The sequence below is a fragment of the Schistocerca americana genome, chromosome 2 (assembly GCF_021461395.2).
Source record: "Schistocerca americana isolate TAMUIC-IGC-003095 chromosome 2, iqSchAmer2.1, whole genome shotgun sequence".
NCBI lineage: Eukaryota > Metazoa > Arthropoda > Insecta > Orthoptera > Acrididae > Schistocerca > Schistocerca americana.
In genome coordinates this window covers 203837307-203849606 of record NC_060120.1, presented here as the reverse complement: position 1 = coordinate 203849606, position 12300 = coordinate 203837307, and the positions used below count along the sequence as shown (strand labels likewise).

General features: G+C 40.1%; 1 protein-coding gene across 1 annotated transcript in view; it reads right to left on the bottom strand.

Moving 5' to 3' along the window:
* The window catches only part of LOC124593878, a 256554-nt gene that overhangs the window by 83742 nt on the left and 160512 nt on the right, over nt 1–12300 (bottom strand). The gene's annotated exons all lie outside the window — the stretch shown is intronic.

Genomic DNA, 12300 nt, shown 5'->3' with positions numbered 1-12300 from the left:
TTCTAGGCGCTTCAGTCCGGAACCGTGCGACTGCTTCGGTCGCAGGTTCGAATCCTGCCTCGGGCATAGATGTGTGTGATGTCCTTAGGTTAGTTAGGTTTAAGTAGTTCTAAGTTCTAGGTGACTGATGACCTCAGATATTAAGTCCCATAGTGCTCAGAGCCATTTGAACCATTTGACATCACACACATCCATGCCCGAGGCAGGATTCGAACCTGCGACCGTAGCAGCAGCGCGGTTCCAGACTGAAGCTCCTACATCCGCTCGGCCACAGCGGCCGGCAGCCCTTCGCTCTCTGTATTTTACCCCTACCACCTCAGAATCTGAAAGAGAGTATTCCAGTCAGCATTCTCAAAAGCTTTCTCTAAGCTTACAAATGCTGTAAGTTCGTCTTTCCTCAACCTCTCTTGTAAGACAAGTCGTAGGGTTAGTATTGTCGCACGTGTTCCAACATTTCTGTGGAATTCAAACTGTCTTCCCCGAGGTTGGCTTCCAGTAGTTTTTCCATTCGTCTGTAAAGAATTCGCGTTAGTATTTTGCAGCCGTGACTTATTGAACTGATAGTTCTGTAATTCTCACACCTTTCAACACACGCTTTATTTGGGATTGGAATTATTATATTCTTCTTGAAGTCAGAAGGTATTTCGCCTTCTCATATATCTTTTTTTGTCATGACCCGTTCCCCCAAAGCTATCAGTAGTTCTAGTGGAATGTTGTCTACTCCTGGGGCCTTGTTTCGACTTAGGTCTTTCAGTGCTTTATCAAATTCTTCACGCAGTATCATATATTCCATCTCATCTTCATCCATGTCCTTTTCCATTTCCATAATACTCCCTCAAGTGCAAAACCCTTGTACAGACGCTATGTATGTTCCTTCCACCTTTCTGCTTTCCATTCTTTGCTTAGGAATGGTTTTACATCTGAGATCTTGATATTCGCACAGGTGGTTCTCTTTTCTCCTAAGGTCTCTAATTTTCCTGTAGGCGGTATCTGTCTTCTACATCCTTACATTTTTTGTCTAGCCATTCCTGCTTTGCCACTTTGCGCTTCCTGTCGATCTCATTTTTGAGATGTTTGTATTCCATTTCACCTGCCTCATTTTCAGTATTCCATATAATTATTGACCGAATCTGAAAATTTAAAATGTTGTCACAATCTATTCATTAAGAAGTATAATTTTACGTTATAGGTTTATCGCGATCTTGTGGGTACTTTGATACAGTCTTTGCAACTACAAGAAAACGCCTGTTGTTGTCATCAAATGCGTTTCGTTTTGTTTAAGTAAAATACCAGTGATGATATTTCAATCCTGGTTTTTCGCCTACATAAGGAAACCGCGTCTGCTTGAACGTTTTTTGGTTGTTTATTTTTTTGGCACATTTGTTTGGCACTGTTGATTCCGGCTTAATACCACTCTGCTTTGCAGAACTATGTATTCTGATATTAACACAATACAAGGCACTACTACTCTCTATTTACATCTTTATTGCACGGCCACACGTATGAAGAAGTATCACAGTACAACTGTAAAAGTTAGAACCAGTGTATATGTATAGAGTAGAGTTGCGTTCCACCAAAACTCCGGTTTGGTTGTTTTGGTACGGTATACAAATGACCTAGTAAGTGGTAGGGCTGCCGTAGTATTGGTAGAACTGGTAGGGAAAGGAACATAAATGAATGAGTGACAGAAAAACTAGGTGCCGACGACTTCTCTTTGTTTTTTTATTGTTTGTTTGTTTGTCTTGCACATTATTAGAACTGTCCATCGTTAGACCATTGTGTATATTATACCCTTACAAAATATAAATTGCATTTTACAAGTAATAAAAATTAGATGATCGTATAACTTCTGTGTTTTCATTTAACCCAAGCAATTACTTTTGACGCAAGTACAGGTTACATGCAGAAACATAAAAAATCTATGTAATTGTTGTTGTTTTTTGTAATCAATAGAAGTTCTTCACAATGATCAAAGACAATAGTTTGCTGTTAAAGTTGATAACTGCGGAAGTTGTTTATGAATAACACAAACATGAGTTAGCCAAATACTGAAGCGATGTTTGATATGTCTTTTTTTTTAATTCACCTTTTCTTGAGAAATTTGCGTTTTCTACCGCTGTGTGATAAATCTGTTTATTTCTTTATTTTTTATTTTTATTTCAACGTCCCTCTGTTTCACGTTACAAATTTAACAATTTTAGAATAAAATCAAAGTTAAACATTGAGAATTACAATTTTGTTGTGAACACTGTTTACTTTCAAGTGACACACAGGAGGATAACTATGTAGAAAAAAATGTTCCGTAGGTTGCGCGGTCCTTTGGATATCCTCACTCAGTTTCCAGATGGCTCATCGCTTCCAGTTTCTATGGGAATGCTGTAAGACACTGATCACATACGCAAACAAAGCGATCGAAATGAGGAGAAGCCTGATGGGTATGCAACACACCTAACATATAAGTAATGCGGGTGCCATCTTAACTGACCAAGGCTACTAGGAAAACTACCATAGTGTACGCTTACTTCCGATAGTCTACCGTAGCCCACGGCAGTTTTACAATTCTATCTTGAGCCGGTGTAACTCCCGCCACATGCAACTCACGTCGCACAAATTACGCAGACTACGAGTATATTCATCCAGTATTTGAGGGTAAGAGCACTTAGCGACTTCCATCAAACTTTACAAATGATTTCAAACCTCTATGAAACTTTAACTCACTGATACCCTTATCAAAATAATGAAAGGAAAAAACTTGTAGCTTTCTACATTTTCGCTGTTCGTGCAGTAAAACTTCAGTACCAGCCGTAACACTTTAATTTATTGTTTTTTTTCTACTAACTTTATTCGGAAAACATTTTGCAGAAGTACTTACATATACCACTGAATGTACCTGCAAAATTATGTCATAGTATGACACATAGTTTAGGAGATATGATGCCATAAAGACTGAGATGCTTGAAGAACCAGCTGTTCTTGGAACGGGGCTGGTCAAACTGTTTTGTACACGGGAGTTAAGAAATCGGGCATGGGGGAGTTACTAGTTGAGAGATTAAATGACCATCGTATGATTACTTTACAAGTTGTCAAGTTAGCTTGTTCCAGCTGCGAATAAACATGGGTGCATTGAAGAATAAGTATAAACCGAACGAGTGACGTACTCAGTGGGCGAAACGGTTGAAATGAAAGACAGTAGTACGCCAATTTCGCGACTGCAGCGAGAAAACGTACAAAAATAAACGGAGAAGAGATGGAACAGGAACTCACCCAGACAAGACATCACTAGTTGTTACTTTTGTGTAGGAGTTAATAGCTCGCTTGTCGCGGGTAATGGGTAACGGTTTCATTCTAGCGTGATCTGTTTGAACGCCGTCTACCTTAGAAAGATCCTGTTGCCGTCAAATTAAACGAACTGTAGTACTTCGAGGAGGGAATTACGCACTTCCCGTGGTGAAACAGAGAGAAAACTGTACTCTGATTTACCAACAAGATGAGGAGAGCTCCGCACGGCAATATCACGTGTCTGTGGCACTATCTCCCATATTTCGCGATAATACAAAACATGCCGCCCTCCTTTATACTTTTTCGATGTCATCCGTCAGTCCCACCTGATGCGGATCCTACACCGCATAGTAGTACTCCAGAATAGGGCGGACAGGCGTGGTGTAAGCAGTCTCTTTAGTAAACCTGTTGCACCTTCTAAGTGTTCTGCTAACGAATCGCAGTCTTTGGTTTGCTCTGCCAATAGATCTTTCGGGAATTTGACTTCCACCGTCAACTGCAAACGATCTGGATTGTTTTGGAACACTCTGCAGTAGATTATGCAGAAGTGTATGATCCAGTTCCTGATGCAGATTGCGTATCTTCAAGGGATTCAAGTGACGACGTCTTCGTCGCACGATCTCTCCCGATATGCTCGGCGGAATCACAGGCTAGCATGTGCAGTAGTAACAGCCACTGTTTCGAAAGCTCTTAGCGTCTGACTGTTAGCACTACACTAGCATCCTTTACGACGAGAAAGCCAGCCGTAAGATTTATGTTAGTTTTTACCTATTTTGCTACTCAATTAACAAATTAGTTGTTATATTTTCGCGTTCCAAGCACTAGAAATTATCAAGAGACATGAGTGATCGTGATCAGTGACATAAGGACAACTTCTTCATGTAGAAATATCTTAGAATATGTTTGTAACAGCAGCTTCTTCCTCCGAAAGCAAGGGAGTACAAACACAGTTATATTTCATGCACGAGAAGCATATGTATGTAATGTCTGTTCTCTTTGTGATAGGTACTTCAGTTGACATACAAAAATATTGTATTAGTGCACTTCACTCCATTTTCTCATACACGAAAATTTTTATAAATGTAATTACTTTTGCTTCAAAACCGAATGTATTGAAGATTCTTGCCGTTTGTATCTCAGATGTAGTAGCACTCGCGGAATGGGTTTCCTCTGTGTTTGGAAACAGTTTTACTCCCACAACGACTTTTCAGCCTCTAGAAGAGGACTGTGCGCTGACTTGAAACTTCCTGGCGGATTAAAACTGTGCTCCACCCACTGAGCAATCTAAATACGACGCCCCCCCCCCTCCCCCGACGAATTAAAGCTATCAGGAGCGGTCGGAAGTTGTGCTTGGGTAGCTCAGTGAAATAAAAGTTTTGTGATACCTGCTGATGAATAAATTTATATAAATATTTAGAAAATGTCGGTAGATCATTTGCTCGCAGAAGGCAAAGGTCTCGGGTTCGAGGTCCAGCCCCACACAGTTTAAATCTGCCACGAGGTTTCAACAGTTTTGTCGCTTTTGACGTTTTATCATTACGTCTATGTGTTTTTCTGTTCAGATACAGTAATTATAGGTTATTGGCTACATTGAAATTGTAGGTACTGCACGCCATTGAAGTTTCCTGCGTTGCACAGTCGCTGGTTTGTCTGTAAGTGTATTGAAAACACTTGACGATTTGGAGTATATGTACGACGTCTTTGTGCAAACGACCTTATGCTCTTTACTTGCCATTTTTGTTCTTAAAAGAAAACGATTCGTGAGTAAATATCTGTAATTTACAGGAGAATCGTAAAGAAACTGTCCTGCAAAAAACAGTCTCATACTTACCAGCGTCGTTGGTAAACTAAATAAAGACAAATGTGTAGTCATTTTGTAGTTCTTGCGAATTTTTATGGCTTTCATACGCTCCCTATTGTACAAACTATGTTACAAATGAATACAAAGTTAGTTTGTTAGTTACTTGTAGGTTCCATAGATGATCTGAACGATTCTTTTATCGAAATGATGTAGAACCAAAATAGTGACTCTAGTTCAGTTTAGTGGTAAATTAAAGATGTTAGTCGATCGATCAACTGTTGAGGTTAAGTTTGTTATCATTTCCAGATTAAGTTCTTTATTGCAGTCGTTCCTTTTTCGGCTCTTTTAATAAGGTTTGGTTTCAATGAGAAAAAGTTTATTTTATTAAGTTGAATTAGAATAGCTCAAAATATAATAAATAGGGAGAATCATATGAGTGGTGGTATTTGAGGGAATTGGATTAATAATTCTCCGTCAGAAGTTTTGCAGCATATGTATACGTGATTTGTGTTACTACTAACGGGTAAGTTATTTTAGTCCTACTCACGCAACTAGACTTTTTTACTGGCTACCAGTCTTTAAGTAGAAATTCGGTAGTGGAACGGAAGCAGTTTTACAGGAAAAATTATTTTAAGTTAAATTTTAAACTTGTTTCAGTGATTGTCAGACATTTTATGTTACTGGGAAAACGATAAAAAAATTTATTGCTGCTTATTGCACTCCTGTCTGTGCCACTTACAGCTTTAATAATGGGTAACAAAGGAAATTTTTCCCCTATGCTGTTGTGGGCATGAACATCACTTTTCTTCTCAAAATGTGAATGGATTATTTATGAGGAACTTTACTGTTCTTCTCAAATTGTGATGAATTATTTATGACGAATTTCATTAGCAACACTATTCGCACTCATCCGATGTCGTATTTTGAAATACCATTAACGGCCCTACAGGAGCGATGCTGTCTCAGTGTATAAGGAAAGGCCGAGCGGGAATGTCGTGGCTGTACGTGTTAGATTATGATGGGATTCCGGTGAGGAGAAAATGCAGACCACTCCATTCGCGCAATGTTCTTTCTCCGGCGCCTGAGAAATGCTGGTGCTTCCGCGGAGATAACCGTTCTTATTCATGAAATTCAGATACCAATCCACTCTAAGACTGAAAAGTAGAACACGACAGGTCAATATCTCGGTACTGTACCGTTCTCTGTGAACTATCCTACTCCGAAGATAATATGGGTCGAGACTGCACGTCCACCGTGTCTGGAATGTCCCAGAATGCTTCGGGAGTAGCGCTCAGCTGCTTACTCTTCCACAAACCATCCAGCTTCAGGTTTCCCCATGGTTTCCCTACGACGTTTAAGACAAATACCGGAATAGTTAAATGGGAAACGGCACTGCCGATTTTCTTTGCCGTTGTTCTCCGATCTACATCTATACTCTACAAAACAGTGTGAAGTGCATGGCAGAGGGTAGATCCCAATGCATCAGTTATTAGGGCTTCTTCCCATTGCAAACACATATGGATCGCGGGGAGAATCTACACCTACATAAATACTCCTCAGGCAACAGTATGGTGCTTGGTGGAGGGTATCTCATAGCAATACTAGTCATTTCCTTTCCTCTTCTACTCGCAAACAGAAAGTGGGAAAATGTCAATCTATTTGCCTCCGTACAAGCCCTAGTTTCTCTTACCTTCGTCGTCCTTACGCGGAATGTACGTTGGAGGCAATAGCTTCAATTGCCAGTTCTCTAATTTTTCCCGAAAGGAACGTCGTCTTCCCTCCAGGAATTCCCATTTGAGTTGCTGAAGCATCTCGATAATACCTGCGTGTTGATCGAAACTACCATAACAAATCTAGCAGCAACCATCTGACTTGCTCCGATATCTTCTTTAAATCCGACCTGGTGGGTATTGCTTAACCCGCCGAGTACAAGTGGTCTCTACCTGGAACCAACATTTTATTAATTTTCTTTTGGAGTAGCCGGCCGCGGTGGTCTAGCGGCTCTAGGCGCTCAGTCAGGAACCGCGCAACTGCTACGGTCGCAGGTTCGAATCCTGCCTCGGGAATGGATGTGTGTGATGTCCTTAGGTTAGTTAGGTTTAAGTAGTTCTAACTCCTAGGGGACTTATGACCATAGATGTTGAGTCCCATAGTGCTCATAGCCATTTTAACCATCTTTTGGAGTATCAGTGCCTGTCGCATATAACCACCGTCTATATTGCAAGTCAGAGACGTCTTGTGGTATGCTGAGGTATTTCTATGAATGCAGTGCATTGTAACTGTCTGTTACAGTGGTCAAAGCAACAGTCGGCTAATACGTGATTCTAGAAAACCATGATGTGTGGTTTTTACACTGATCATATTGAGGAGATCATCGACAATGAAATTAAGTATATCTAAAGATACTGTAACGGAAATTTGAGTAGTACTTCCGCTGTCATGAGTGTTTTCGAAATGAAAACACTAAAACAGTATGTACTTTGATATAAATTTATTAAATTTTAGGGCTATTTCTGCTTCTTATTTGCGATTATAATTTGTCTTAGGCACAGAGAGAGTGGGATGAAGAACTAAAACAGAAAAATATCGACGGAATCGTCTAGTACAAGGAAGACGAAGATCTGAGGTGAAATGTCTAGCTTTTGCTGACGGTATTACAATAATTTCTGAGGACAAAACGGATGCAAGGATAATGGTAGAAACATTGCACCAAATTGAAGCTAACACTGAGTTACAAATATCGTCTGAGGAAACAGAATACATTGAACACATACAGAACAGAGAAAAAATACACAGACACAACACGGACACATGAAAAGAGTTGATAACTTTAAGTATTTTAGAGAATGGATAGAATCAAGTGGATCAGATAACACCACAACCGAAGGGAAATCGAGCAAACTGGAATTGGTATACAAACTCACCCTAAACCGATATAATAAAAAATCCGTATGATTCCAGGCAAAATTAAACACTACGCAACAATAATTAAACCTGAAGCACTTTACGCATCTGAATACCTATCACTGAATAAAAGAGGTGAACAAGAAGAATTGGAAAAGAAAAATACTCAGAAATATCTTGTCTCTGCCTTTGAAAGTCACCTGTATAGCTGTATACCTATAGACCGACAGATTTTCGTTGATGTGTGAGTTCCGACATAGCAACTGGGTCCAGTTCCGACATCGCAATTGTGAATTTAGGTATTCTTTCACCTCAGAAGGTTGATCGCGTACGATCGAATGTCATCAGTGAAATGTATAAAGCACTGTTCTCCATACTTATGGTAGTTAAACAATACAGTCACCACACTACAGGTGGCCAATGCTTCTGTATACGAAATCAGTGAGCTGTGTCTGGTTAGTTGGTTAGCTAGTGATATGTTCCACGGATCATTTGTACGATTAATCCATAAGGATGCGGAATGAGTCATTTTACACTCTCATTACACATTCATATATGCGCCTAACATTTAAATACCTTTTTATTTTTAAAAAAAGGTAAAATTTGAATTAATAATGCCTATCCATCCCCTTTCATATATTACATAAACAGGAATTCTTCTATGGAACAGAAGAGGTTGTTAAGGAGGAACTTTTTCAATTTGTTTTCAAATTTAACTCTGCTGTCTGTTATACATTTTATATCAGTGGGTACGTTAGCAAAAATTTTGGTGGCAGCTTTGTGCACATCTTTTTGTCATTCCTTTCTTCTGGTATTACAGTTATGTTCATCTTGTTCTTTCTGGACTGTTGTGGGTTATTTATCAGAAACTTCTTGCGGGAATAAATACAGTCCGGAGCATACTACAATAGATGATCGTGTGTAAGCACCACATATTGTTCTCACAGCACGTTTTTGAGCACTGAAAACTTAAACTCTTAGAAGTGTGTTATCCCAGAACATTATTGCAAACAATATTAGTGAACGAACAGACGCAAAATATGTCAATATACTGATTTTTACTCTCAAAAGATTTGAAATTATTCGAAGAGCAAATGTGGCTGAACTGAGATTTTTTCAGAGTACAAAAACTTGTTTGTACCAGTTTAAATTCTCGTCAATATGTACACCTAAGAACTTGAGATTCTATCCTAGTTAATATTTCAAGATGTATTACGTTTAGTGTAGGTGTAGTAGCCCAAGATGTGCAGAGCAGAATACGTGTCCTTTTTTGAATATGAGTAGGATGTAATTTCAAGAAAAATACTCAATAACGGTGTTGAGGGCATTATTTACCATTTCTTCTATTGCTATACGTTGTTTGGAATAATTGGAATAATACCGCTATCTGCAAAACAGAATAATACTGAAATGCAAGATTAAGAAGAAGAAAAAATAACAAGTGAAGCAGATACGGAAGTGGAGTAATAAATGGAGGAGCAAAGTCTGGCGAGTATCTTTTTAAGAGATGGGTTTTAGAAGGTGCCATGTGTTAGCTAAATAGAGGCAAAATTTTCTCCACAAAACTGTACAACGGCCATCGAAGTTCCAACGGGTTGCGATTCCAGCGTTACTCATCACGAGGAAAACACTCCTATTAATACTCAGATCTCCGGAATGTGTACGGACGTTCTGTTTTTACAGTAAACGCTCAACAACTTCCCGAAACTGTGGCGGAATGAAAGAAAACCGGTCACAGTTCCTACAAACTTCCAAAAACCAATTGTAATCACGTACGTTCCATATGGTTGTGCGACACACAATGATGTATGCATGTACTTCCACCATCACTTCAGAATAATAAATATGTCTCTCACCGTAGAAAACCCTCTCGTTTCATCAGTACTTTTCAAATCCTTCCTTCAGGAAAACATAATTCGAATCTCCATCAAAACGGATTACGGTTACATCGAATCACACTCTATACATAAGCCCAAAAAAATGGTGAAGCAGTGAAAAACGTCAGTTTGCGACAGGAAGGTCGCATGATATGGACACCGTTCCTCACAAGCGTCTTCTAACCAAACTGCGTGTCTATGGAATATCGCCTCAGTTGTGCGACTGGATTCGTGATTTCCTGTCAGAAAGGTCACAGTTCGTAGTAACAGACGGAAAGTCATCGAGTGAAACAGAAGTAATATCCGGCGTTCCCCAAGAAAGTGTTATAGGCCCTCTAATGTTCCTGACTTTATTACCGACATAGGAGATACTCTGAGTAACCCTCTGAGATTATTTGCAGATGATGCTGTCGCTTAACGTCTTGTAAAGTCATGAGATGACCAAAACGAATTGCAAAATGATTTAGATAAGATATCTGTGTGGTGTGAAAACTGGCAATTGTCCCTGAATAAAGGGAAGTGTGAAGTTATTCACATGAGTACTAACAGAAATCCGCTAAATTTCGATTACGCGATAAGTCACACAAATTTGAAGGCTGTAAATTCAACTATATACTTAGGGATTACAATTACAAATAACCTAAGTTGGAACGATCTCTTAGACAATGTTGTGGGTAGAGCAAACCAAAGACTGCGATTCACTGGCAGAACACTTAGAGGGTGCAACAGATCTACTAAAGAGACTGCTTACACTACACTTGCCCGCCATATACTGCAGTATTGCTGTGCGGTATGGTATCCGTATCAGGTGGGACTGACGGGTGATATTGAAAAAGTTCAAAGGAGGGCGACTCGTTTTGTATTATCGCGAAGTAGGGGAGATAGTGCCTAAGACATGATACGTGAATTGGAGTGGAAATCATTAAAACAAAGGCGTTTTTCGTTGCGACGGGATCTTCTCATGAAATTTCAATCGCCAGTTTTCTCCTCCTATTGCCAAAACATTCTGCTGGCACCCACCTACATAGGGATAAATGATCATCGCGATAAAATAAGAGAAATCAGGGCACGCACAGAACAATTTAAGTGCTCGTTTTTCCCGCGCGCCGTTCGAGAGTGGAACGGTAGAGAGACAGCTTGAAGGTGGTTCATTCAACCCTCTGCCAGGCACTTAATCGTGAATGGCAGAGTAATCACTGAGCTGGTGCGTTTCTGGCGCCAGTTTCCATCGATCGTCATGTTGATCTCTGAGTTGACTTCGATGTTTATTTGTCTTATTTGGCGGCGCGGATTTAACAGCAACGCGTGCGCTCTGCTGGCGGTGTGTCGGGGTCGGCGGTGAGCGAGAGTCATGTGGCACTGTGTACGGATGCAGGACGACAAGAGGACGAGCCGGACAACGAAAGAGCGGGGCCAGCGGCTACGGCGTGTTGAGTCGTGAGGGCAGATCCACCGCCCATGGTGATTTGGTTTTCCTAGAGGTCGGAAGGACAAGCTCCTTCGAGTCTGTAATAAGCTACGCCGGCCGATTGAATTGGTGTCATCGAGTTGGTTCGGTGGGTTGTTTGCGGCTTAGTTGAATATGCCATTGTACTGAAAATCCTTCGGAATTGTTTTAGTTGTTTATCACTTACCTCGGTGTCGTGACTAACTATCGTGACGGCAGTTGAGAAAGTGTGGCTACGCCCAACCAACCGACATGAAGCGTAGTTAAAAATGTAGCTAGAAGTACTCGTTGAGTAAGTCCGACTCTGGCGTTTCAAGACACGCCGAGATACGTCCTCTATTCTACCTTGTAGTTCATTTGGTAGTTTGGCGTGTAAATGTTCGCCGAGATAATTCTTGTCATGATTTTAGCGAACTTATTAATCAAAGTTTAAGGGCTGACACTGGCCAAGTAACTCACGGAGGCTAATTTGTTTCTATTCATTTTTATTTATCACCTGTTCTCTAGATAAGATTGTGTAGTTTATGTCTCAGAATGTTGTCTACCGTTGATGTGTGTTGTGTTACAGATAATTGGCAGCGGTCGACGCGAGCATACTGGGAGCAGAGTACCACGGGGGCAGAGAGGTATTTAAGGCCCTGTCCTCTCCTTTACATCTTGGGTTATGTTGTCCTGTGGAGAATTATAGCATCTGAAGTTCATTTGCAGTGCAAAATTGAGTACATTTCTATGTCATTTCCTGTCTCGTGGATTTATCGTATTGATCTGAATCCTTGGTCGCTTGCGTCTGTCGCTAATTCACACGCAATAATGAAGCAATCTTATTTTAGTGGAATTGCCATATGGTCATGTTCTAGTTGTAATCATTCTAAGAATATTGTTGATTAATCAACTGAGTAAGTAAATTTGAAGATTGGTTTGGTTAAAATTAAAGCACCTCTTTAATTGTTTTAGTTTGTATATAGTTTTGTTTAGGAAAGTTGGTTTGCCAA